Genomic DNA, 23,701 nt, shown 5'->3' with positions numbered 1-23,701 from the left:
TGGTCTCTAAGAATTTCCTCTCTGAAAACACAGCACTTTTACCTGAAGAACTCTGCTTTAGTTGCAGGTTGAACACAAGCTGCATTTGTCCCACACTTTATACAATGTGCCATTCCCCGAATGAGTCTTCAATATGCAGGGTGTCCCACGTGCACAGAAGTGCCTCAAAGAAGGCAGGCTCTCGTAAGGACTGTAAGCATTTCTCTCCCAAAACACGCAGTTTTACCCGAAGAACTCTGCTTTAGTTGCAGGTGGAACACAAGCAGCATTTCTCCCACTGTGTAGTCTTTGGTCTCTTCACGAATGAACTTGTATATGCAGGGTTTCCCACGTGGAGCGAACTGCCTCAACCATGGCAGGCTGTAGCGAGGACTGTAAGCATATCCTCTCCCAAACCATGCAGTTTTATCGGTAGAACTCTGCTTTAGTTGCAGGGGGAACACAAGCAGCTTTTCTCCCACTGTGTACTCTTTGGGCTCTTCCACGAAGAACTTCTATATGCAGGGTTTCCGACGTGGAGCAAACCGCCTCAACCAAGGCAGGCTGTAGCAAGGACTGTAAGCATTTCCTCTTACAAAACACGGCAGTTTTACCAAAGAATTCTGCTTTAGTTGCAGGTGGAATACAAGCAGCATTACTCCCACTGTGTACTCTTTGTGCCCTTACACGAATGAACTTTTTTATGCAGGGATTCCCACGACGAGCGACCTGCCTCCACCATGGCAGGCTGTAGCGGGGACTGTAAGCATATCGTCAACCAAATCACGCAGGTTTACCCGAAGAACTCTGCTTTAGTTGCATGGGAACACAAGCATCTATTCTCCCACAGTGTACACAATGGACACTTCCCCTAATGAACTTCTTCTATAAGAATGGTTTCCCGCGTGGAGCGAACTGCCTCAGCCATGGCAGGCACTACTGTGGTCTCTAAGAATTTCCTCTATGAAAACACGGTACTTTTACCCGAAGAACTCTGCTTTAGTTGCAGGTGGAACACAAGCTGCATTTGCCCCACACTTTATACAAAGGGCCCTTCCCCGAATGAATGTTCAATATGCAGGGTGTCCCACGAGCAGTGAACTGCCACAATGAAGGCAGGCTCTCGTAAGGACTGTAAGCATTACTTCTCCCAACACACGCAGTTTTACCCGAAGAACTCTGCTTAAGTTGCAAGTGGAACACAAGCAGCATTTCTCCCACTGTGTACTCTTTGGTCTCTTCACGAATGAACTTGTATATGCAGGGTTTCCCACGTGGAGCGAACTGCCTCAACCATGGCAGGCTGTAGCGAGGACTGTAAGCATATCCTCTCCCAAACCACGCAGTTTTAATGCTAGAACTCTGCTATAGTTGCAGGGGGAACACAAGCAGCTTTTCTCCCACTGTGTACTCTTTGGGCTCTTCCACGAATGAACTTCTATATGCAGGGTTTCCGACGTGGAGCGAACTGCCTCAACCAAGGTAGGCTGTAGCGAGGACTGTAAGCATTTCCTCTTCCAAAACACGGCAGTTTTACCAAAGAATTCTGCTTATTTGCAGGTGGAATACAAGCAGCATTACTCCCACTGTGTACTCTTTGGGCTCTTACACGAATGAACTTCTTTATGCAGGGATTCCCACGAGGAGCGAACTGCCTCCACCATGGCAGGCTGTAGCGAGGACTGTAAGCATATCCTCTACCAAATCACGCAGGTTTACCCGAAGAACTCTGCTTTAGTTGCAGGGGGAACACAAGCATCTTTTCTCCCACAGTGTACACAATGGGCACTTCCCCTAATGAACTTGTTCTATAAGAATGGTTTCTGGCGTGGAGCGAACTGCCTCAGCCATGGCAGGCACTACTGTGGTCTCTAAGAATTTCCTCTCTGAAAACACGGCACTTTTACCCGAAGAACTCTGATTTAGTGGCAGGTGGAACACAAGCTGCATTTGTCCCACAGTTTATACAAAGGGCCCTTCCCCGAATGAGTCTTCAATATGCAGGGTGTCCCACGTGAAGTGAAGTGCCTCAACGAAGGCAGGCTCTCGTAAGGACTGTAAGCATTTCCTCTCCCAATACCCGCAGTTTTACCCGAAGAACAATGCTTTAGTTGCAGGTGGAACACAACAGCATTTCTCCCACTGTGTACTCTTTGGGCTTTTACACGAATGAACTTCTTTATGCAGGGATTCCCACGAGGAGCGAACTGCCTGCACCATGGCAGGCTGTAGCGAGGACTGTAAGCATATCCTCTACTAAATCACGCAGGTTTACCCGAAGAACTCTGCTTTAGTTGCAGGGGGAACACAAGCATCTTTCTCCCCACAGTGTACACAATGGGCACTTCCCCTAATGAACTTGTTCTATAAGAATGGTTTCCCGCGTGGAGCGAACTGCCTCAGCCATGGCAGGCACTACTGTGGTCTCTAAGAATTTCCTCTCTGAAAACACGGCACTTTTACCCGAAGAACTCTGCTTTAGTTGCAGGTGGAACACAAGCTGCATTTGTCCCACACTTTATACAAAGGGCCCTTCCCCGAATGAATGTTCAATATGCAGGGTGTCCCACGAGCAGCGAACTGCCACAATGAAGGCAGGCTCTCGTAAGGACTGTAAGCATTTCTTCTCCCAATACACGCAGTTTTACCCGAAGAACTCTGCTTAAGTTGCAGGTGGAACACAAGCAGCATTTCTCCCACTGTGTACTCTTTGGTCTCTTCACGAATGAACTTGTATATGCAGGGTTTCCCACGTGGAGCGAACTGCCTCAACCATGGCAGGCTGTAGCGAGGAATGTCAGCATATCCTCTCCCAAACCACGCAGTTTTAACGCTAGAACTCTGCTTTAGTTGCAGGGGGAACACAAGCAGCTTTTCTCACACTGTGTACTCTTTGGGCTCTTACACGAATGAACTTCTTTATGCAGGGATTCCCACGAGGAGCGAACTGCCTCCACCATAGCAGGCTGTAGCGAGGACTGTAAGCACATCGTCAACCAAATCACGCAGGTTTACCCGAAGAACTCTGCTTTAGTTGCATGGGAACACAAGCATCTTTTCTCCCACAGTGTACACAATGGGCACTTCCCCTAATGAACTTGTTCTATAAGAATGGTTTCCCGCGTGGAGCGAACTGCCTCAGCCATGGCAGGCACTACTGTGGTCTCTAAGAATTTCCTCTCTGAAAACACAGCACTTTTACCTGAAGAACTCTGCTTTAGTTGCAGGTGGAACACAAGCTGCATTTGTCCCACACTTTATACAAAGTGCCCTTCCCCGAATGAGTCTTCAATATGCAGGGTGTCCCACGTGCACAGAAGTGCCTCAAAGAAGGCAGGCTGTCGTAAGGACTGTAAGCATTTCTCTCCCAAAACACGCAGTTTTACCCGAAGAACTCTGCTTTAGTTGCAGGTGGAACACAAGCAGCATTTCTCCCACTGTGTAGTCTTTGGTCTCTTCACGAATGAACTTGTATATGCAGGGTTTCCCACGTGGAGCGAAGGGCCTCAACCATGGCAGGCTGTAGCGAGGACTGTAAGCATATCCTCTCCCAAACCACGCAGTTTTAACGGTAGAACTCTGCTTTAGTTGCAGGGGGAACACAAGCAGCTTTTCTCCCACTGTGTACTCTTTGGGCTCTTCCACGAATGAACTTCTATATGCAGGGTTTCCGACGTGGAGCGAACCGCCTCAACTAAGGCAGGCTGTAGCGAGGACTGTAATCATTTCCTCTTACAAAACACGGCACTTTTACCAAAGAATTCTGCTTTAGTTGCAGGTGGAATACAAGCAGCATTACTCCCACTGTGTACTCTTTGGGCCCTTACACGAATGAACTTCTTTATGCAGGGATTCCCACGAGGAGTGAACTGCCTCCACCATGGCAGGCTGTAGCGAGGACTGTAAGCATATCCTCTACCAAATCACGCAGGTTTACCCGAAGAACTCTGCTTTAGTTGCAGGGGCAACACAAGCATCTTTTCTCCCACAGTGTACACATTGGGCACTTCCACTAATGAACTTGTTCTATAAGAATGGTTTCCCGCGTGGAGCAAACTGCCTCAGCCATGGCAGGAACTACTGTGGTCTCTAAGAATTTCCTCTCTAAAAACACGGCACTTTGACCCGAAGAACTCTGCTTTAGTTGCAGGTGGAACACAAGCTGCATTTGTCCGACACTTTATACAAAGGCCCCTTCCCCGAATGAATTTTCAATATGCAGGTTGTCGAACGAGCAGGGAACTGCCTCAATGAAGGCAGGCTCTCGTAAGGACTGTAAGCATTTCCTCTCCCAAAACACGCAGTTTTACCTGAAGAACTGTGCTTTAGTTGCAGGTGGAACACAGCAGCATTTCTCTCACTGTGTACTCTTTGGGCTCTTCACGAATGAACTTGTATATGCAGGGTTTCCCACGTGGAGCGAACTGCCTCAACCATGGCAGGCTGTAGCGAGGACTGTAAGCATATCCTCTCCCAAACCACGCAGTTTTTACGGTAGAACTCTGCTTTAGTTGCAGGGGGAACACAAGCAGCTTTTCTCCCACTGTGTACTCTTTGGGCTCTTCCACGAATGAACTTCTATATGCAGGGTTTCCGACGTGGAGCAAACCGCCTCAACCTAGGCAGGCTGTAGCAAGGACTGTAAGCATTTCCTCTTACAAAACACGGCAGTTTTACCAAAGAATTCTGCCTTAGTTGCAGGTGGAATACAAGCAGCATTACTCCCACTGTGTACTCTTTGGGCTCTTACACGAATGAACTTCTTTATGCAGGGATTCCCACGAGGAGCGAACTGCCTCCACCATGGCAGGCTGTAGCGAGGACTGTAAGCATATCCTCTACCAAATCACGCAGGTTTACCCGAAGAACTCTGCTTTAGTTGCATGGGGAACACAAGCATCTTTTCTCCCACAGTGTACACAATGGGCACTTCCCCTAATGAACTTGTTCTATAAGAATGGTTTCCCGCGTGGAGCGAACTGCCTCAGCCATGGCAGGCACTACTGTGGTCTCTAAGAATTTCCTCTCTAAAAACACGGCACTTTTACCCGAAGAACTCCGCTTTAGTTGCAGGTGGAACACAAGCTGCATTTGTCCCACACTTTATACAAAGGGCCCTTCCCCGAATGAATGTTCAATATGCAGGGTGTCGAACGAGCAGGGAACTGCCTCAATGAAGGCAGGCTCTCGTAAGGACTGTAAGCATTTCCTCTCCCAAAACACGCAGTTTTACCTGAAGAACTGTGCTTTAGTTGCAGGTGGAACACAGCAGCATTTCTCCCACTGTGTACTCTTTGGGCTCTTCACGAATGAACTTGTATATGCAGGGTTTCCCACGTGGAGCGAACTGCCTCAACCATGGCAGGCTGTAGCGAGGACTGTAAGCATATCCTCTCCCAAACCACGCAGTTTTAACGGTAGAACTCTGCTTTAGTTGCAGGGGGAACACAAGCAGCTTTTCTCCCACTGTGTACTCTTTGGGCTCTTCCACGAATGAACTTCTATATGCAGGGTTTCCGACGTGGAGCGAACCGCCTCAACTAAGGCAGGCTGTAGCTAGGACTGTAATCATTTCCTCTTACAAAACACGGCAGTTTTACCAAAGAATTCTGCTTTAGTTGCAGGTGGAATACAAGCAGCATTACTCCCACTGTGTACTCTTTGGGCCCTTACACGAATGAACTTCTTTATGCAGGGATTCCCACGAGGAGCGAACTGCCTCCACCATGGCAGGCTGTAGCGAGGACTGTAAGCATATCCTCTACCAAATCACGCAGGTTTACCCGAAGAACTCTGCTTTAGTTGCAGGGGCAACACAAGCATCTTTTCTCCCACAGTGTACACATTGGGCACTTCCCCTAATGAACTTGTTCTATAAGAATGGTTTCCCGCGTGGAGCGAACTGCCTCAGCCATGGCAGGCACTACTGTCGTCTCTAAGAATTTCCTCTCTGAAAACACAGCACTTTTACCTGAAGAACTCTGCTTTAGTTGCAGGTTGAACACAAGCTGCATTTGTCCCACACTTTATACAATGTGCCATTCCCCGAATGAGTCTTCAATATGCAGGGTGTCCCACGTGCACAGAAGTGCCTCAAAGAAGGCAGGCTCTCGTAAGGACTGTAAGCATTTCTCTCCCAAAACACGCAGTTTTACCCGAAGAACTCTGCTTTTGTTGCAGGTGGAACACAAGCAGCATTTCTCCCACTGTGTAGTCTTTGGTCTCTTCACGAATGAACTTGTATATGCAGGGATTCCCACGTGGAGCGAACTGCCTCAACCATGGCAGACTGTAGCGAGGACTGTAAGCATATCCTCTCCCAAACCATGCAGTTTTATCGGTAGAACTCTGCTTTAGTTGCAGGGGGAACATAAGCAGCTTTTCTCCCACTGTGTACTCTTTGGGCTCTTCCACGAATGAACTTCTATATGCAGGGTTTCCGACGTGGAGCAAACCGCCTCAACCAAGGCAGGCTGTAGCAAGGACTGTATGCATTTCCTCTTACAAAACACGGCAGTTTTACCAAAGAATTCTGCTTTAGTTGCAGGTGGAATACAAGCAGCATTACTCCCACTGTGAACTCTTTGGGCTCTTCCACGAATGAACTTCTTTATGCAGGGATTCCCACGAGGAGCGAACTGCCTCCACCATAGCAGGCTGTAGCGAGGACTGTAAGCATATCGTCAACCAAATCACGCAGGTTTACCCGAAGAACTCTGCTTTAGTTGCATGGGAACACAAGCATCTTTTCTCCCACAGTGTACACAATGGGCACTTCCCCTAAAGAACTTGTTCTATAAGAATGGTTTCCCGCGTGGAGCGAACTGCCTCAGCCATAGCAGGCACTACTGTGGTCTCTAAGAATTTCCTCTCTGAAAACACAGCACTTTTACCTGAAGAACTCTGCTTTAGTTGCAGGTTGAACACAAGCTGCATTTGTCCCACACTTTATACAAAGTGCCCTTCCCCGAATGAGTCTTCAATATGCAGGGTGTCCCACGTGCACAGAAGTGCCTCAACGAAGGCAGGCTCTCGTAAGGACTGTAAGCATTTCTCTCCCAAAACACGCAGTTTTACCCGAAGAACTCTGCTTTAGTTGCAGGTGGAACACAAGCAGCATTTCTCCCACTGTGTAGTCTTTGGTCTCTTCACGAATGCACTTGTATATGCAGGGTTTCCCACGTGGAGCGAACTGCCTCAACCATGGCAGGCTGTAGTGAGGAGTGTAAGCATATCCTCTCCCAAACCATGCAGTTTTATCGGTAGAACTCTGCTTTAGTTGCAGGGGGAACACAAGCAGCTTTTCTCCTACTGTGTACTCTTTGGGCTCTTCCACGAATGAACTTCTATATGCAGGGTTTCCGACGTGGAGCAAACCGCCTCAACCAAGGCAGGCTGTAGCAAGGACTGTAAGCATTTCCTCTTACAAAACACGGCAGTTTTACCACAGAATTCTGCTTTAGTTGCAGGTGGAATACAAGCAGCATTACTCCCACTGTGTACTCTTTGGGCTCTTCCACGAATGAACTTATTTATGCAGGGATTCCCACGACGAGCGAACTGCCTCCACCATAGCAGGCTGTAGCGAGGACTGTAAGCATATCGTCAACCAAATCACGCAGGTTTACCCGAAGAACTCTGCTTTAGTTGCATGGGAACACAAGCATCTTTTCTCCCACAGTGTACACAATGGGCACTTCCCCTAATGAACTTGTTCTATAAGAATGGTTTCCCGCGTGGAGCGAACTGCCTCAGCCATAGCAGGCACTACTGTGGTCTCTAAGAATTTCCTCTCTGAAAACACAGCACTTTTACCTGAAGAACTCTGCTTTAGTTGCAGGTTGAACACAAGCTGCATTTGTCCCACACTTTATACAAAGTGCCCTTCCCCGAATGAGTCTTCAATATGCAGGGTGTCCCACGTGCACAGAAGTGCCTCAAAGAAGGCAGGCTCTCGTAAGGACTGTAAGCATTTCTCTCCCAAAACACGCAGTTTTACCCGAAGAACTCTGCTTTAGTTGCAGGTGGAACACAAGCAGCATTTCTCCCACTGTGTAGTCTTTGGTCTCTTCACGAATGAACTTGTATATGCAGGGTTTCCCACGTGGAGCGAACTGCCTCAACCATGGCAGGCTGTAGCGAGGACTGTAAGCATATCCTCTCCCAAACCATGCAGTTTTATCGGTAGAACTCTGCTTTAGTTGCAGGGGGAACACAAGCAGCTTTTCTCCCACTGTGTACTCTTTTGGCTCTTCCACGAAGAACTTCTATATGCAGGGTTTCCGACGTGGAGCAAACCGCCTCAACCAAGGCAGGCTGTAGCAAGGACTGTAAGCATTTCCTCTTACAAAACACGGCAGTTTTACCAAAGAATTCTGCTTTAGTTGCAGGTGGAATACAAGCAGCATTACTCCCACTGTGTACTCTTTGTGCCCTTACACGAATGAACTTTTTTATGCAGGGATTCCCACGACGAGCGACCTGCCTCCACCATGGCAGGCTGTAGCGGGGACTGTAAGCATATCGTCAACCAAATCACGCAGGTTTACCCGAAGAACTCTGCTTTAGTTGCATGGGAACACAAGCATCTATTCTCCCACAGTGTACACAATGGACACTTCCCCTAATGAACTTCTTCTATAAGAATGGTTTCCCGCGTGGAGCGAACTGCCTCAGCCATGGCAGGCACTACTGTGGTCTCTAAGAATTTCCTCTCTAAAAACACGGCACTTTTACCGGAAGAACTCTGCTTTAGTTGCAGGTGGAACACAAGCTGCATTTGTCCCACACTTTATACAAAGGCCCCTTCCCCGAATGAATTTTCAATATGCAGGTTGTCGAACGAGCAGGGAACTGCCTCAATGAAGGCAGGCTCTCGTAAGGACTGTAAGCATTTCCTCTCCCAAAACACGCAGTTTTACCTGAAGAACTGTGCTTTAGTTGCAGGTGGAACACAGCAGCATTTCTCCCACTGTGTACTCTTTGGGCTCTTCACGAATGAACTTGTATATGCAGGGTTTCCCACGTGGAGCGAACTGCCTCAACCATGGCAGGCTGTAGCGAGGACTGTAAGCATATCCTCTCCCAAACCACGCAGTTTTTACAGTAGAACTCTGCTTTAGTTGCAGGGGGAACACAAGCAGCTTTTCTCCCACTGTGTACTCTTTGGGCTCTTCCACGAATGAACTTCTATATGCAGGGTTTCCGTCGTGGAGCAAACCGCCTCAACCTAGGCAGGCTGTAGCGAGGACTGTAAGCATTTCCTCTTACAAAACACGGCAGTTTTACCAAAGAATTCTGCCTTAGTTGCAGGTGGAATACAAGCAGCATTACTCCCACTGTGTACTCTTTGGGCTCTTACACGAATGAACTTCTTTATGCAGGGATTCCCACGAGGAGCGAACTGCCTCCACCATGGCAGGCTGTAGCGAGGACTGTAAGCATATCCTCTACCAAATCACGCAGGTTTACCCGAAGAACTCTGCTTTAGTTGCATGGGGAACACAAGCATCTTTTCTCCCACAGTGTACACAATGGGCACTTCCCCTAATGAACTTGTTCTATAAGAATGGTTTCCCGCGTGGAGCGAACTGCCTCAGCCATGGCAGGCACTACTGTGGTCTCTAAGAATTTCCTCTCTAAAAACACGGCACTTTTACCCGAAGAACTCTGCTTTAGTTGCAGGTGGAACAAAAGCTGCATTTGTCCCACACTTTATACAAAGGGCCCTTCCCCGAATGAGTCTTCAATATGCAGGGTGTCCCACGTGCACAGAAGTGCCTCAAAGAAGGCAGGCTCTCGTAAGGACTGTAAGCATTACTCTCCCAAAACATGCAGTTTTACCCGAAGAACTCTGCTTTAGTTGCAGGTGGAACACAAGCAGCATTTCTCCCACTGTGTAGTCTTTGGTCTCTTCACGAATGAACTTGTATATGCAGGGTTTCCCACGTGGAGCGAACTGCCTCAACCATGGCAGGCTGTAGCGAGGACTGTAAGCATATCCTCTCCCAAACCATGCAGTTTTATCGGTAGAACTCTGCTTTAGTTGCAGGGGGAACACAAGCAGCTTTTCTCCCACTGTGTACTCTTTGGGCTCTTCCATGAATGAACTTCTATATGCAGGGTTTCCGACGTGGAGCAAACCGCCTCAACCAAGGCAGGCTGTAGCAAGGACTGTAAGCATTTCCTCTTACAAAACACGGCAGTTTTACCAAAGAATTCTGCTTTAGTTGCAGGTGGAATACAAGCAGCATTACTCCCACTATGTACTCTTTGGGCTCTTCCACGAATGAACTTCTTTATGCAGGGATTCCCACGAGGAGCGAACTGCCTCCACCATAGCAGGCTGTAGCGAGGACTGTAAGCATATCGTCAACCAAATCACGCAGGTTTACCCGAAGAACTCTGCTTTAGTTGCATGGGAACACAAGCATCTTTTCTCCCACAGTGTACACAATGGGCACTTCCCCTAATGAACTTGTTCTATAAGAATGGTTTCCCGCGTGGAGCGAACTGCCTCAGCCATAGCAGGCACTACTGTGGTCTCTAAGAATTTCCTCTCTGAAAACACAGCACTTTTACCTGAAGAACTCTGCTTTAGTTGCAGGTTGAACACAAGCTGCATTTGTCCCACACTTTATACAAAGTGCCCTTCCCCGAATGAGTCTTCAATATGCAGGGTGTCCCACGTGCACAGAAGTGCCTCAAAGAAGGCAGGCTCTCGTAAGGACTGTAAGCATTTCTCTCCCAAAACACGCAGTTTTACCCGAAGAACTCTGCTTTAGTTGCAGGTGGAACACAAGCAGCATTTCTCCCACTGTGTAGTCTTTGGTCTCTTCACGAATGCACTTGTATATGCAGGGTTTCCCACGTGGAGCGAACTGCCTAAACCATGGCAGGCTGTAGCGAGGACTGTAAGCATATCCTCTCCCAAACCATGCAGTTTTATCGGTAGAACTCTGCTTTAGTTGCAGGGGGAACACAAGCAGCTTTTCTCCTACTGTGTACTCTTTGGGCTCTTCCACGAATGAACTTCTATATGCAGGGTTTCCGACGTGGAGCAAACCGCCTCAACCAAGGCAGGCTGTAGCAAGGACTGTAAGCATTTCCTCTTACAAAACACGGCAGTTTTACCAAAGAATTCTGCTTTAGTTGCAGGTGGAATACAAGCAGCATTACTCCCACTGTGTACTCTTTGGGCTCTTCCACGAATGAACTTATTTATGCAGGGATTCCCACGACGAGCGAACTGCCTCCACCATAGCAGGCTGTAGCGAGGACTGTAAGCATATCGTCAACCAAATCACGCAGGTTTACCCGAAGAACTCTGCTTTAGTTGCATGGGAACACAAGCATCTTTTCTCCCACAGTGTACACAATGGGCACTTCCCCTAATGAACTTGTTCTATAAGAATGGTTTCCCGCGTGGAGCAAACTGCCTCAGCCATGGCAGGCACTACTGTGGTCTCTAAGAATTTCCTCTCTGAAAACACAGCACTTTTACCTGAAGAACTCTGCTTTAGTTGCAGGTTGAACACAAGCTGCATTTGTCCCACACTTTATACAAAGTGCCCTTCCCCGAATGAGTCTTCAATATGCAGGGTGTCCCAAGTGCACAGAAGTGCCTCAAAGAAGGCAGGCTCTCGTAAGGACTGTAAGCATTTCTCTCCCAAAACACGCAATTTTACCCGAAGAACTCTGCTTTAGTTGCAGGTGGAACACAAGCAGCATTTCTCCCACTGTGTAGTCTTTGGTCTCTTCACGAATGAACTTGTATATGCAGGGTTTCCCACGTGGAGCGAACTGCCTCAACCATGGCAGGCTGTAGCGAGGACTGTAAGCATATCCTCTCCCAAACCACGCAGTTTTTACTGTAGAACTCTGCTTTAGTTGCAGGGGGAACACAAGCAGCTTTTCTCCCACTGTGTACTCTTTGGGCTCTTCCACGAATGAACTTCTATATGCAGGGTTTCCGACGTGGAGCAAACCGCCTCAACCTAGGCAGGCTGTAGCAAGGACTGTAAGCATTTCCTCTTACAAAACACGGCAGTTTTACCAAAGAATTCTGCCTTAGTTGCAGGTGGAATACAAGCAGCATTACTCCCACTGTGTACTCTTTGGGCTCTTACACGAATGAACTTCTTTATGCAGGGATTCCCACGAGGAGCGAACTGCCTCCACCATAGCAGGCTGTAGCGAGGACTGTAAGCATATCGTCAACCAAATCACGCAGGTTTACCCGAAGAACTCTGCTTTAGTTGCATGGGAACACAAGCATCTTTTCTCCCACAGTGTACACAATGGGCACTTCCCCTAATGAACTTGTTCTATAAGAATGGTTTCCCGCGTGGAGCGAACTGCCTCAGCCATAGCAGGCACTACTGTGGTCTCTAAGAATTTCCTCTCTGAAAACACAGCACTTTTACCTGAAGAACTCTGCTTTAGTTGCAGGTTGAACACAAGCTGCATTTGTCCCACACTTTATACAAAGTGCCCTTCCCCGAATGAGTCTTCAATATGCAGGGTGTCCCACGTGCACAGAAGTGCCTCAAAGAAGGCAGGCTCTCGTAAGGACTGTAAGCATTTCTCTCCCAAAACACGCAGTTTTACCCGAAGAACTCTGCTTTAGTTGCAGGTGGAACACAAGCAGCATTTCTCCCACTGTGTAGTCTTTGGTCTCTTCACGAATGCACTTGTATATGCAGGGTTTCCCACGTGGAGCGAACTGCCTAAACCATGGCAGGCTGTAGCGAGGACTGTAAGCATATCCTCTCCCAAACCATGCAGTTTTATCGGTAGAACTCTGCTTTAGTTGCAGGGGGAACACAAGCAGCTTTTCTCCCACTGTGTACTCTTTGGGCTCTTCCACGAAGAACTTCTATATGCAGGGTTTCCGACGTGGAGCAAACCGCCTCAACCAAGGCAGGCTGTAGCAAGGACTGTAAGCATTTCCTCTTACAAAACACGGCAGTTTTACCAAAGAATTGTGCTTTAGTTGCAGGTGGAATACAAGCAGCATTACTCCCACTGTGTACTCTTTGTGCCCTTACACGAATGAACTTCTTTATGCAGGGATTCCCACGACGAGCGAACTGCCTCCACCATGGCAGGCTGTAGCGGGGACTGTAAGCATATCGTCAACCAAATCACGCAGGTTTACCCGAAGAACTCTGCTTTAGTTGCATGGGAACACAAGCATCTATTCTCCCACAGTGTACACAATGGGCACTTCCCCTAATGAACTTCTTCTATAAGAATGGGTTCCCGCGTGGAGCGAACTGCCTCAGCCATGGCAGGCACTACTGTGGTCTCTAAGAATTTCCTCTCTAAAAACACGGCACTTTTACCTGAAGAACTCTGCTTTAGTTGCAGGTGGAACACAAGCTGCATTTGTCCCACACTTTATACAAAGGCCCCTTCCCCGAATGAATTTTCAATATGCAGGTTGTCGAACGAGCAGGGAACTGCCTCAATGAAGGCAGGCTCTCGTAAGGACTGTAAGCATTTCCTCTCCCAAAACACGCAGTTTTACCTGAAGAACTGTGCTTTAGTTGCAGGTGGAACACAGCAGCATTTCTCCCACTGTGTACTCTTTGGGCTCTTCACGAATGAACTTGTATATGCAGGGTTTCCCACGTGGAGCGAACTGCCTCAACCATGGCAGGCTGTAGCGAGGACTGTAAGCATATCCTCTCCCAAACCACGCAGTTTTTACGGTAGAACTCTGCTTTAGTTGCAGGGGGAACACAAGCAGCTTTTCTCCCACTGTGTACTCTTTGGGCTCTTCCACGAATGAACTTCTATATGCAGGGTTTCCGACGTGGAGCAAACCGCCTCAACCTAGGCAGGCTGTAGCAAGGACTGTAAGCATTTCCTCTTACAAAACACGGCAGTTTTACCAAAGAATTCTGCCTTAGTTGCAGGTGGAATACAAGCAGCATTACTCCCACTGTGTACTCTTTGGGCTCTTACACGAATGAACTTCTTTATGCAGGGATTCCCACGAGGAGCGAACTGCCTCCACCATGGCAGGCTGTAGCGAGGACTGTAAGCATATCCTCTACCAAATCACGCAGGTTTACCCGAAGAACTCTGCTTTAGTTGCATGGGGAACACAAGCATCTTTTCTCCCACAGTGTACACAATGGGCACTTCCCCTAATGAACTTGTTCTATAAGAATGGTTTCCCGCGTGGAGCGAACTGCCTCAGCCATGGCAGGCACTACTGTGGTCTCTAAGAATTTCCTCTCTAAAAACACGGCACTTTTACCCGAAGAACTCTGCTTTAGTTGCAGGTGGAACACAAGCTGCATTTGTCCCACACTTTATACAAAGGGCCCTTCCCCGAATGAGTCTTCAATATGCAGGGTGTCCCACGTGCACAGAAGTGCCTCAAAGAAGGCAGGCTCTCGTAAGGACTGTAAGCATTTCTCTCCCAAAACACGCAGTTTTACCCGAAGAACTCTGCTTTAGTTGCAGGTGGAACACAAGCAGCATTTCTCCCACTGTGTAGTCTTTGGTCTCTTCACGAATGAACTTGTATATGCAGGGTTTCCCACGTGGAGCGAACTGCCTCAACCATGGCAGGCTGTAGCGAGGACTGTAAGCATATCCTCCCCCAAACCATGCAGTTTTATCGGTAGAACTCTGCTTTAGTTGCAGGGGGAACACAAGCAGCTTTTCTCCCACTGTGTACTCTTTGGGCTCTTCCATGAATGAACTTCTATATGCAGGGTTTCCGACGTGGAGCAAACCGCCTCAACCAAGGCAGGCTGTAGCAAGGACTGTAAGCATTTCCTCTTACAAAACACGGCAGTTTTACCAAAGAATTCTGCATTAGTTGCAGGTGGAATACAAGCAGCATTACTCCCACTGTGTACTCTTTGGGCTCTTACACGAATGAACTTCTTTATGCAGGGATTCCCACGAGGAGCGAACTGCCTCCACCATAGCAGGCTGTAGCGAGGACTGTAAGCATATCGTCAACCAAATCACGCAGGTTTACCCGAAGAACTCTGCTTTAGTTGCATGGGAACACAAGCATCTTTTCTCCCACAGTGTACACAATGGGCACTTCCCCTAATGAACTTGTTCTATAAGAATGGTTTCCCGCGTGGAGCGAACTGCCTCAGCCATAGCAGGCACTACTGTGGTCTCTAAGAATTTCCTCTCTGAAAACACAGCACTTTTACCTGAAGAACTCTGCTTTAGTTGCAGGTTGAACACAAGCTGCATTTGTCCCACACTTTATACAAAGGGCCCTTCCCCGAATGAGTCTTCAATATGCAGGGTGTCCCACGTGCACAGAAGTGCCTCAAAGAAGGCAGGCTCTCGTAAGGACTGTAAGCATTTCTCTCCCAAAACACGCAGTTTTACCCGAAGAACTCTGCTTTAGTTGCAGGTGGAACACAAGCAGCATTTCTCCCACTGTGTAGTCTTTGGTCTCTTCACGAATGCACTTGTATATGCAGGGTTTCCCACGTGGAGCGAACTGCCTCAACCATGGCAGGCTGTAGTGAGGAGTGTAAGCATATCCTCTCCCAAACCATGCAGTTTTATCGGTAGAACTCTGCTTTAGTTGCAGGGGGAACACAAGCAGCTTTTCTCCTACTGTGTACTCTTTGGGCTTTTCCACGAATGAACTTCTATATGCAGGGTTTCCGACGTGGAGCAAACCGCCTCAACCAAGGCAGGCTGTAGCAAGGACTGTAAGCATTTCCTCTTACAAAACACGGCAGTTTTACCAAAGAATTCTGCTTTAGTTGCAGGTGGAATACAAGCAGCATTACTCCCACTGTGTACTCTTTGGGCTCTTCCACGAATGAACTTATTTATGCAGGGATTCCCACGACGAGCGAACTGCCTCAACCATAGCAGGCTGTAGCGAGGACTGTAAGCATATCGTCAACCAAATCACGCAGGTTTACCCGAAGAACTCTGCTTTAGTTGCATGGGAACACAAGCATCTTTTCTCCCACAGTGTACACAATGGGCACTTCCCCTAATGAACTTGTTCTATAAGAATGGTTTCCCGCGTGGAGCAAACTGCCTCAGCCATGGCAGGCACTACTGTGGTCTCTAAGAATTTCCTCTCTGAAAACACAGCACTTTTACCTGAAGAACTCTGCTTTAGTTGCAGGTTGAACACAAGCTGCATTTGTCCCACACTTTATACAAAGTGCCCTTCCCCGAATGAGTCTTCAATATGCAGGGTGTCCCACGTGCACAGAAGTGCCTCAAAGAAGGCAGGCTCTCGTAAGGACTGTAAGCATTTCTCTCCCAAAACACGCAATTTTACCCGAAGAACTCTGCTTTAGTTGCAGGTGGAACACAAGCAGCATTTCTCCCACTGTGTAGTCTTTGGTCTCTTCACGAATGAACTTGTATATGCAGGGTTTCCCACGTGGAGCGAACTGCCTCAACCATGGCAGGCTGTAGCGAGGACTGTAAGCATATCCTCTCCCAAACCACGCAGTTTTTACGGTAGAACTCTGCTTTAGTTGCAGGGGGAACACAAGCAGCTTTTCTCCCACTGTGTACTCTTTGGGCTCTTCCACGAATGAACTTCTATATGCAGGGTTTCCGACGTGGAGCAAACCGCCTCAACCTAGGCAGGCTGTAGCAAGGACTGTAATCATTTCCTCTTACAAAACACGGCAGTTTTACCAAAGAATTCTGCTTTAGTTGCAGGTGGAATACAAGCAGCATTACTCCCACTGTGTACTCTTTGGGCTCTTCCACGAATGAACTTCTTTATGCAGGGATTCCCACGAGGAGCGAACTGCCTCCACCATGGCAGGCTGTAGCGAGGACTGTAAGCATATCCTCTACCAAATCACGCAGGTTTACCCGAAGAACTCTGCTTTAGTTGCAGGGGCAACACAAGCATCTTTTCTCCCACAGTGTACACATTGGGCACTTCCCGTAATGAACTTGTTCTATAAGAATGGTTTCCCGCGTGGAGCGAACTGCCTCAGCCATGGCAGGCACTACTGTGGTCTCTAAGAATTTCCTCTCTGAAAACACAGCACTTTTACCTGAAGAACTCTGCTTTAGTTGCAGGTTGAACACAAGCTGCATTTGTCCCACACTTTATACAATGTGCCCTTCCCCGAATGAGTCTTCAATATGCAGGGTGTCCCACGTGCACAGAAGTGCCTCAAAGAAGGCAGGCTCTCGTAAGGACTGTAAGCATTTCTCTCCCAAAACACGCAGTTTTACCCGAAGAACTCTGCTTTAGTTGCAGGTGGAACACAAGCAGCATTTCTCCCACTGTGTAGTCTTTGGTCTCTTCACGAATGAACTTGTATATGCAGGGTTTCCCACGTGGAGCGAACTGCCTCAACCATGGCAGGCTGTAGCGAGGACTGTAAGCATATCCTCTCCCAAACCATGCAGTTTTATCGGTAGAACTCTGCTTTAGTTGCAGGGGGAACACAAGCAGCTTTTCTCCCACTGTGTACTCTTTGGGCTCTTCCACGAATGAACTTCTATATGCAGGGTTTCCGACGTGGAGCAAACCGCCTCAACCAAGGCAGGCTGTAGCAAGGACTGTAAGCATTTCCTCTTACAAAACACGGCAGTTTTACCAAAGAATTCTGCTTTAGTTGCAGGTGGAATACAAGCAGCATTACTCCCACTGTGTACTCTTTGGGCTCTTCCACGAATGAACTTCTTTATGCAGGGATTCCCACGAGGAGCGAACTGCCTCCACCATAGCAGGCTGTAGCGAGGACTGTAAGCATATCGTCAACCAAATCACGCAGGTTTACCCGAAGAACTCTGCTTTAGTTGCATGGGAACACAAGCATCTTTTCTCCCACAGTGTACACAATGGGCACTTTCCCTAATGAACTTGTTCTATAAGAATGGTTTCCCGCGTGGAGCGAACTGCCTCAGCCATAGCAGGCACTACTGTGGTCTCTAAGAATTTCCTCTCTGAAAACACAGCACTTTTACCTGAAGAACTCTGCTTTAGTTGCAGGTTGAACACAAGCTGCATTTGTCCCACACTTTATACAAAGTGCCCTTCCCCGAATGAGTCTTCAATATGCAGGGTGTCCCACGTGCACAGAAGTGCCTCAAAGAAGGCAGGCTCTCGTAAGTACTGTAAGCATTTCTCTCCCAAAACACGCAGTTTTACCCGAAGAACTCTGCTTTAGTTGCAGGTGGAACACAAGCAGCAATTCTCCCACTGTGTACTCTTTGGGCTCTTCCACGAATTAACTTCTATATGCAGGGTTTCCGAAGTGGAGCAAACCGCCTCAACCAAGGCAGGCTGTAGCAAGGACTCTAAGCATTTCCTCTTACAAAACACGGCAGTTTTACCAAAGAATTCTGCTTTAGTTGCAGGTGGAATACAAGCAGCATTACTCCCACTGTGTACTCTTTGGGCTCTTACACGAATGAACTTCTTTATGCAGGGATTCCCACGAGGAGCGAACTGCCTCCACAATAGCAGGCTGTAGCGAGGACTGTTAACATATCGTCAACCAAATCACGCAGGTTTACCCGAAGAACTCTGCTTTAGTTACATGGGAACACAAGCATATTTTCTCCCACAGTGTACAAAATGGGCACTTCCCCTAATGAACTTGTTCTATAAGAATGGTTTCCGGCGTGGAGCGAACTGCCTCAGCCATGGCAGGCACTACTGTGGTCTCTAAGAATTTCCTCTCTGAAAACACAGCACTTTTACCTGAAGAACTCTGCTTTAGTTGCAGGTTGAACACAAGCTGCATTTGTCCCACACTTTATACAAAGTGCCCTTCCCCGAATGAGTCTTCAATATGCAGGGTGTCCCACGTGCACAGAAGTGCCTCAAAGAAGGCAGGCTCTCGTAAGGACTGTAAGCATTTCTCTCCCAAAACACGCAGTTTTACCCGAAGAACTCTGCTTTAGTTGCAGGTGGAACTCAAGCAGCATTTCTCCCACTGTGTAGTCTTTGGTCTCTTCACGAATGAACTTATATATGCAGGGTTTCCCACGTGGAGCGAACTGCCTCAACCATGGCAGGCTGTAGCGAGGACTGTAAGCATATCCTCTCCCAAACCATGCAGTTTTATCAGTAGAACTCTGCTTTAGTTGCAGGGGGAACACAAGCAGCTTTTCTCCCACTGTGTACTCTTTGGGCTCTTCCACGAATGAACTTCTATATGCAGGGTTTCCGACGTGGAGCAAACCGCCTCAACCAAGGCAGGCTGTAGCAAGGACTGTAAGCATTTCCTCTTACAAACCACGGCAGTTTTACCAAAGAATTCTGCTTTAGTTGCAGGTGGAATACAAGCAGCATTACTCCCACTGTGTACTCTTTGGGCTCTTCCACGAATGAACTTCTTTATGCAGGGATTCCCACGAGGAGCGAACTGCCTCCACCATGGCAGGCTGTAGCGAGGACTGTAAGCATATCGTCAACCAAATCACGCAGGTTTACCCGAAGAACTCTGCTTTAGTTGCATGGGAACACAAGCATCTTTTCTCCCACAGTGTACACAATGGGCACTTCCCCTAATGAACTTGTTCTATAAGAATGGTTTCCCGCGTGGAGCGAACTGCCTCAGCCATGGCAGGCACTACTGTGGTCTCTAAGAATTTCCTCTCTGAAAACACAGCACTTTTACCTGAAGAACTCTGCTTTAGTTGCAGGTGGAACACAAGCTGCATTTGTCCCACACTTTATACAAAGTGCCCTTCCCCGAATGAGTCTTCAATATGCAGGGTGTCCCACGTGCACAGAAGTGCCTCAAAGAAGGCAGGCTCTCGTAAGGACTGTAAGCATTTCTCTCCCAAAACACGCAGTTTTACCCGAAGAACTCTGCTTTAGTTGCAGGTGGAACACAAGCAGAATTTCTCCCACTGTGTAGTCTTTGGTCTCTTCACGAATGAACTTGTATATGCAGGGTTTCCCACGTGGAGCGAACTGCCTCAACCATGGCAGGCTGTAGCGAGGACTGTAAGCATATCCTCTCCCAAACCATGCAGTTTTATCGGTAGAACTCTGCTTTAGTTGCAGGGGGAACACAAGCAGCTTTTCTCCCACTGTGTACTCTTTGGGCTCTTCCACGAATGAACTTCTATATGCAGGGTTTCCGACGTGGAGAAAACCGCCTCTACCTAGGCAGGCTGTAGCATGGACTGTAAGCATTTCCTCTTACAAAACACGGCAGTTTTACCAAAGAATTCTGCTTTAGTTGCAGGTGGAATACAAGCAGCATTACTCCCACTGTGTACTCTTTGGGCTCTTACACGAATGAACTTCTTTATGCAGGGATTCCCACGAGGAGCGAACTGCCTCCACCATGGCAGGCTGTAGCGAGGACTGTAAGCATATCCTCTACCAAATCACGCAGGTTTACCCGAAGAACTCTGCTTTAGTTGCAGGGGGAACACAAGCATCTTTTCTCCCACAGTGTACACAATGGGCACCTCCCCTAATGAACTTGTTCTATAAGAATGGTTTCCCACGTGGAGCGAACTGCCTCAGCCATGGCAGGCACTACTGTGGTCTCTAAGAATTTCCTCTCTAAAAACACGGCACTTTTACCCGAAGAACTCTGCTTTAGTTGCAGGTGGAACACAAGCTGCATTTGTCCCACACTTTATACAAAGGGCACTTCCCCGAATGAATTTTCAATATGCAGGTTGTCGAACGAGCAGGGAACTGCCTCAATGAAGGCAGGCTCTCGTAAGGACTGTAAGCATTTCCTTTCCCAAAACACGCAGTTTTACCTGAAGAACTGTGCTTTAGTTGCAGGTGGAACACAGCAGCATTTCTCCCACTGTGTACTCTTTGGGCTCTTCACGAATGAACTTGCATATGCAGGGTTTCCCACGTGGAGCGAACTGCCTCAACCATGGCAGGCTGTAGCGAGGACTGTAAGCATATCCTCTCCCAAACCACGCAGTTTTACCGGTAGAACTCTGCTTTAGTTGCAGGGGGAACACAAGCAGCTTTTCTCCCACTGTGTACTCTTTGGGCTCTTCCACGAATGAACTTCTATATGCAGGGTTTCCGACGTGGAGCGAACCGCCTCAACTAAGGCAGGCTGTAGCGAGGACTGTAAGCATTTCCTCTTACAAAACACGGCAGTTTTACCAAAGAATTCTGCTTTAGTTGCAGGTGGAATACAAGCAGCATTACTCCCACTGTGTACTCTTTGGGCCCTTACACGAATGAACTTCTTTATGCAGGGATTCCCACGAGGAGCGAACTGCCTCCACCATGGCAGGCTGTAGTGAGGACTGTAAGCATATCCTCTACCAAATCACGCAGGTTTACCCGGAGAACTCTGCTTTAGTTGCAGGGGCAACACAAGCATCTTTTCTCCCACAGTGTACACATTGGGCACTTCCCCTAATGAACTTGTTCTATAAGAATGGTTTCCCGCGTGGAGCGAACTGCCTCAGCCATGGCAGGCACTACTGTGGTCTCTAAGAATTTCCTCTCTGAAAACACAGCACTTTTACCTGAAGAACTCTGCTTTAGTTGCAGGTTGAACACAAGCTGCATTTGTCCCACACTTTATACAAAGTGCCCTTCCCCGAATGAGTCTTCAATATGCAGGGTGTCCCACGTGCACAGAAGTGCCTCAAAGAAGGCAGGCTCTCGTAAGGACTGCAAACATTTCTCTCCCAAAACACGCAGTTTTACCCGAAGAACTCTGCTTTATTTGCAGGTGGAACACAAGAAGCATTTCTTCCACTGTGTAGTCTTTGGTCTCTTCACGAATGAACTTGTATATGCAGGGTTTCCCACGTGGAGCGAACTGCCTCAACCATGGCAGGCTGTAGCGAGGACTGTAAGCATATCCTCTCCCAAACCATGCAGTTTTATCGGTAGAACTCTGCTTTAGTTGCAGGGGGAACACAAGCAGCTTTTCTCCCACTGTGTACTCTTTGGGCTCTTCCATGAATGAACTTCTATATGCAGGGTTTCCGACGTGGAGCGAACCGCCTCAACCAAGGCAGGCTGTAGCAAGGACTCTAAGCATTTCCTCTTACAAAACACGGCAGTTTTACCAAAGAATTCTGCTTTAGTTGCAGGTGGAATACAAGCAGCATTACTCCCACTGTGTACTCTTTGGGCTCTTCCACGAATGAACTTCTTTATGCAGGGATTCCCACGAGGAGCGAACTGCCTCCACCATAGCAGGCTGTAGCGAGGACTGTAAGCATATCGTCAACCAAATCACGCAGGTTTACCCGAAGAACTCTGCTTTAGTTGCATGGGAACACAAGCATCTTTTCTCCCACAGTGTACACAATGGGCACTTCCCCTAATGAACTTGTTCTATAAGAATGATTTCCCGCGTGGAGCGAACTGCCTCAGCCATGGCAGGCACTACTGTGGTCTCTAAGAATTTCCTCTCTGAAAACACAGCACTTTTACCTGAAGAACTCTGCTTTAGTTGCAGGTTGAACAGAAGCTGCATTTGTCCCACACTTTATACAAAGTGCCCTTCCCCGAATGAGTCTTCAATATGCAGGGTGTCCCACGTGCACAGAAGTGCCTCAAAGAAGGCAGGCTCTCGTAAGGACTGTAAGCATTTCTCTCCCAAAACACGCAGTTTTACCTGAAGAACTCTGCTTTAGTTGCAGGTGGAACACAAGCAGCATTTCTCCCACTGTGTAGTCTTTGGTCTCTTCACGAATGAACTTGTATATGCAGGGTTTCCCACGTGGAGTGAACTGCCTCAACCATGGCAGGCTGTAGCGAGGACTGTAAGCATATCCTCTCCCAAACCATGCAGTTTTATCGGTAGAACTCTGCTTTAGTTGCAGGGGGAACACAAGCAGCTTTTCTCCCACTGTGTACTCTTTGGGCTCTTCCACGAATGAACTTCTATATGCAGGGTTTCCGACGTGGAGCAAACCGCCTCAACCTAGGCAGGCTGTAGCAAGGACTGTAAGCATTTCCTCTTACAAAACACGGCAGTTTTACCAAAGAATTCTGCTTTAGTTGCAGGTGGAATACAAGCAGCATTACTCCCACTGTGTACTCTTTGGGCTCTTCCACGAATGAACTTCTTTATGCAGGGATTCCCACGAGGAGTGAACTGCCTCCACCATGGCAGGCTGTAGCGAGGACTGTAAGCATATCCTCTACCAAATCACGCAGGTTTACCCGAAGAACTCTGCTTTAGTTGCAGGGGGAACACAAGCATCTTTTCTCCCACAGTGTACACAATGGGCACTTCCCCTAATGAACTTGTTCTATAAGAATGGTTTCCCACGTGGAGCGAACTGCCTCAGCCATGGCAGGCACTACTGTGGTCTCTAAGAATTTCCTCTCTAAAAACACGGCACTTTTACCCGAAGAACTCTGCTTTAGTTGCAGTTGGAACACAAGCTGCACTTGTCCCACACTTTATACAAAGGGCACTTCCCCGAATGAATTTTCAATATGCAGGTTGTCGAACGAGCAGGGAACTGCCTCAATGAAGGCAGGCTCTCGTAAGGACTGTAAGCATTTCCTCTCCCAAAACACGCAGTTTTACCTGAAGAACTGTTCTTTAGTTGCAGGTGGAACACAGCAGCATTTCTCTCACTGTGTACTCTTTGGGCTCTTCACGAATGAACTTGTATATGCAGGGTTTCCCACGTGGAGCGAACTGCCTCAACCATGGCAGGCTGTAGCGAGGACTGTAAGCATATCCTCTCCCAAACCACGCAGTTTTAACGGTAGAACTCTGCTTTAGTTGCAGGGGGAACACAAGCAGCTTTT

This window comes from Mesoplodon densirostris, chromosome 9 (genome assembly GCF_025265405.1).
Source record: "Mesoplodon densirostris isolate mMesDen1 chromosome 9, mMesDen1 primary haplotype, whole genome shotgun sequence".
In the NCBI taxonomy this organism is placed as follows: Eukaryota; Metazoa; Chordata; class Mammalia; order Artiodactyla; family Ziphiidae; genus Mesoplodon; species Mesoplodon densirostris.
The sequence above is the reverse complement of the archived record's forward strand: the minus strand, read 5'-3'. Positions refer to the sequence as shown.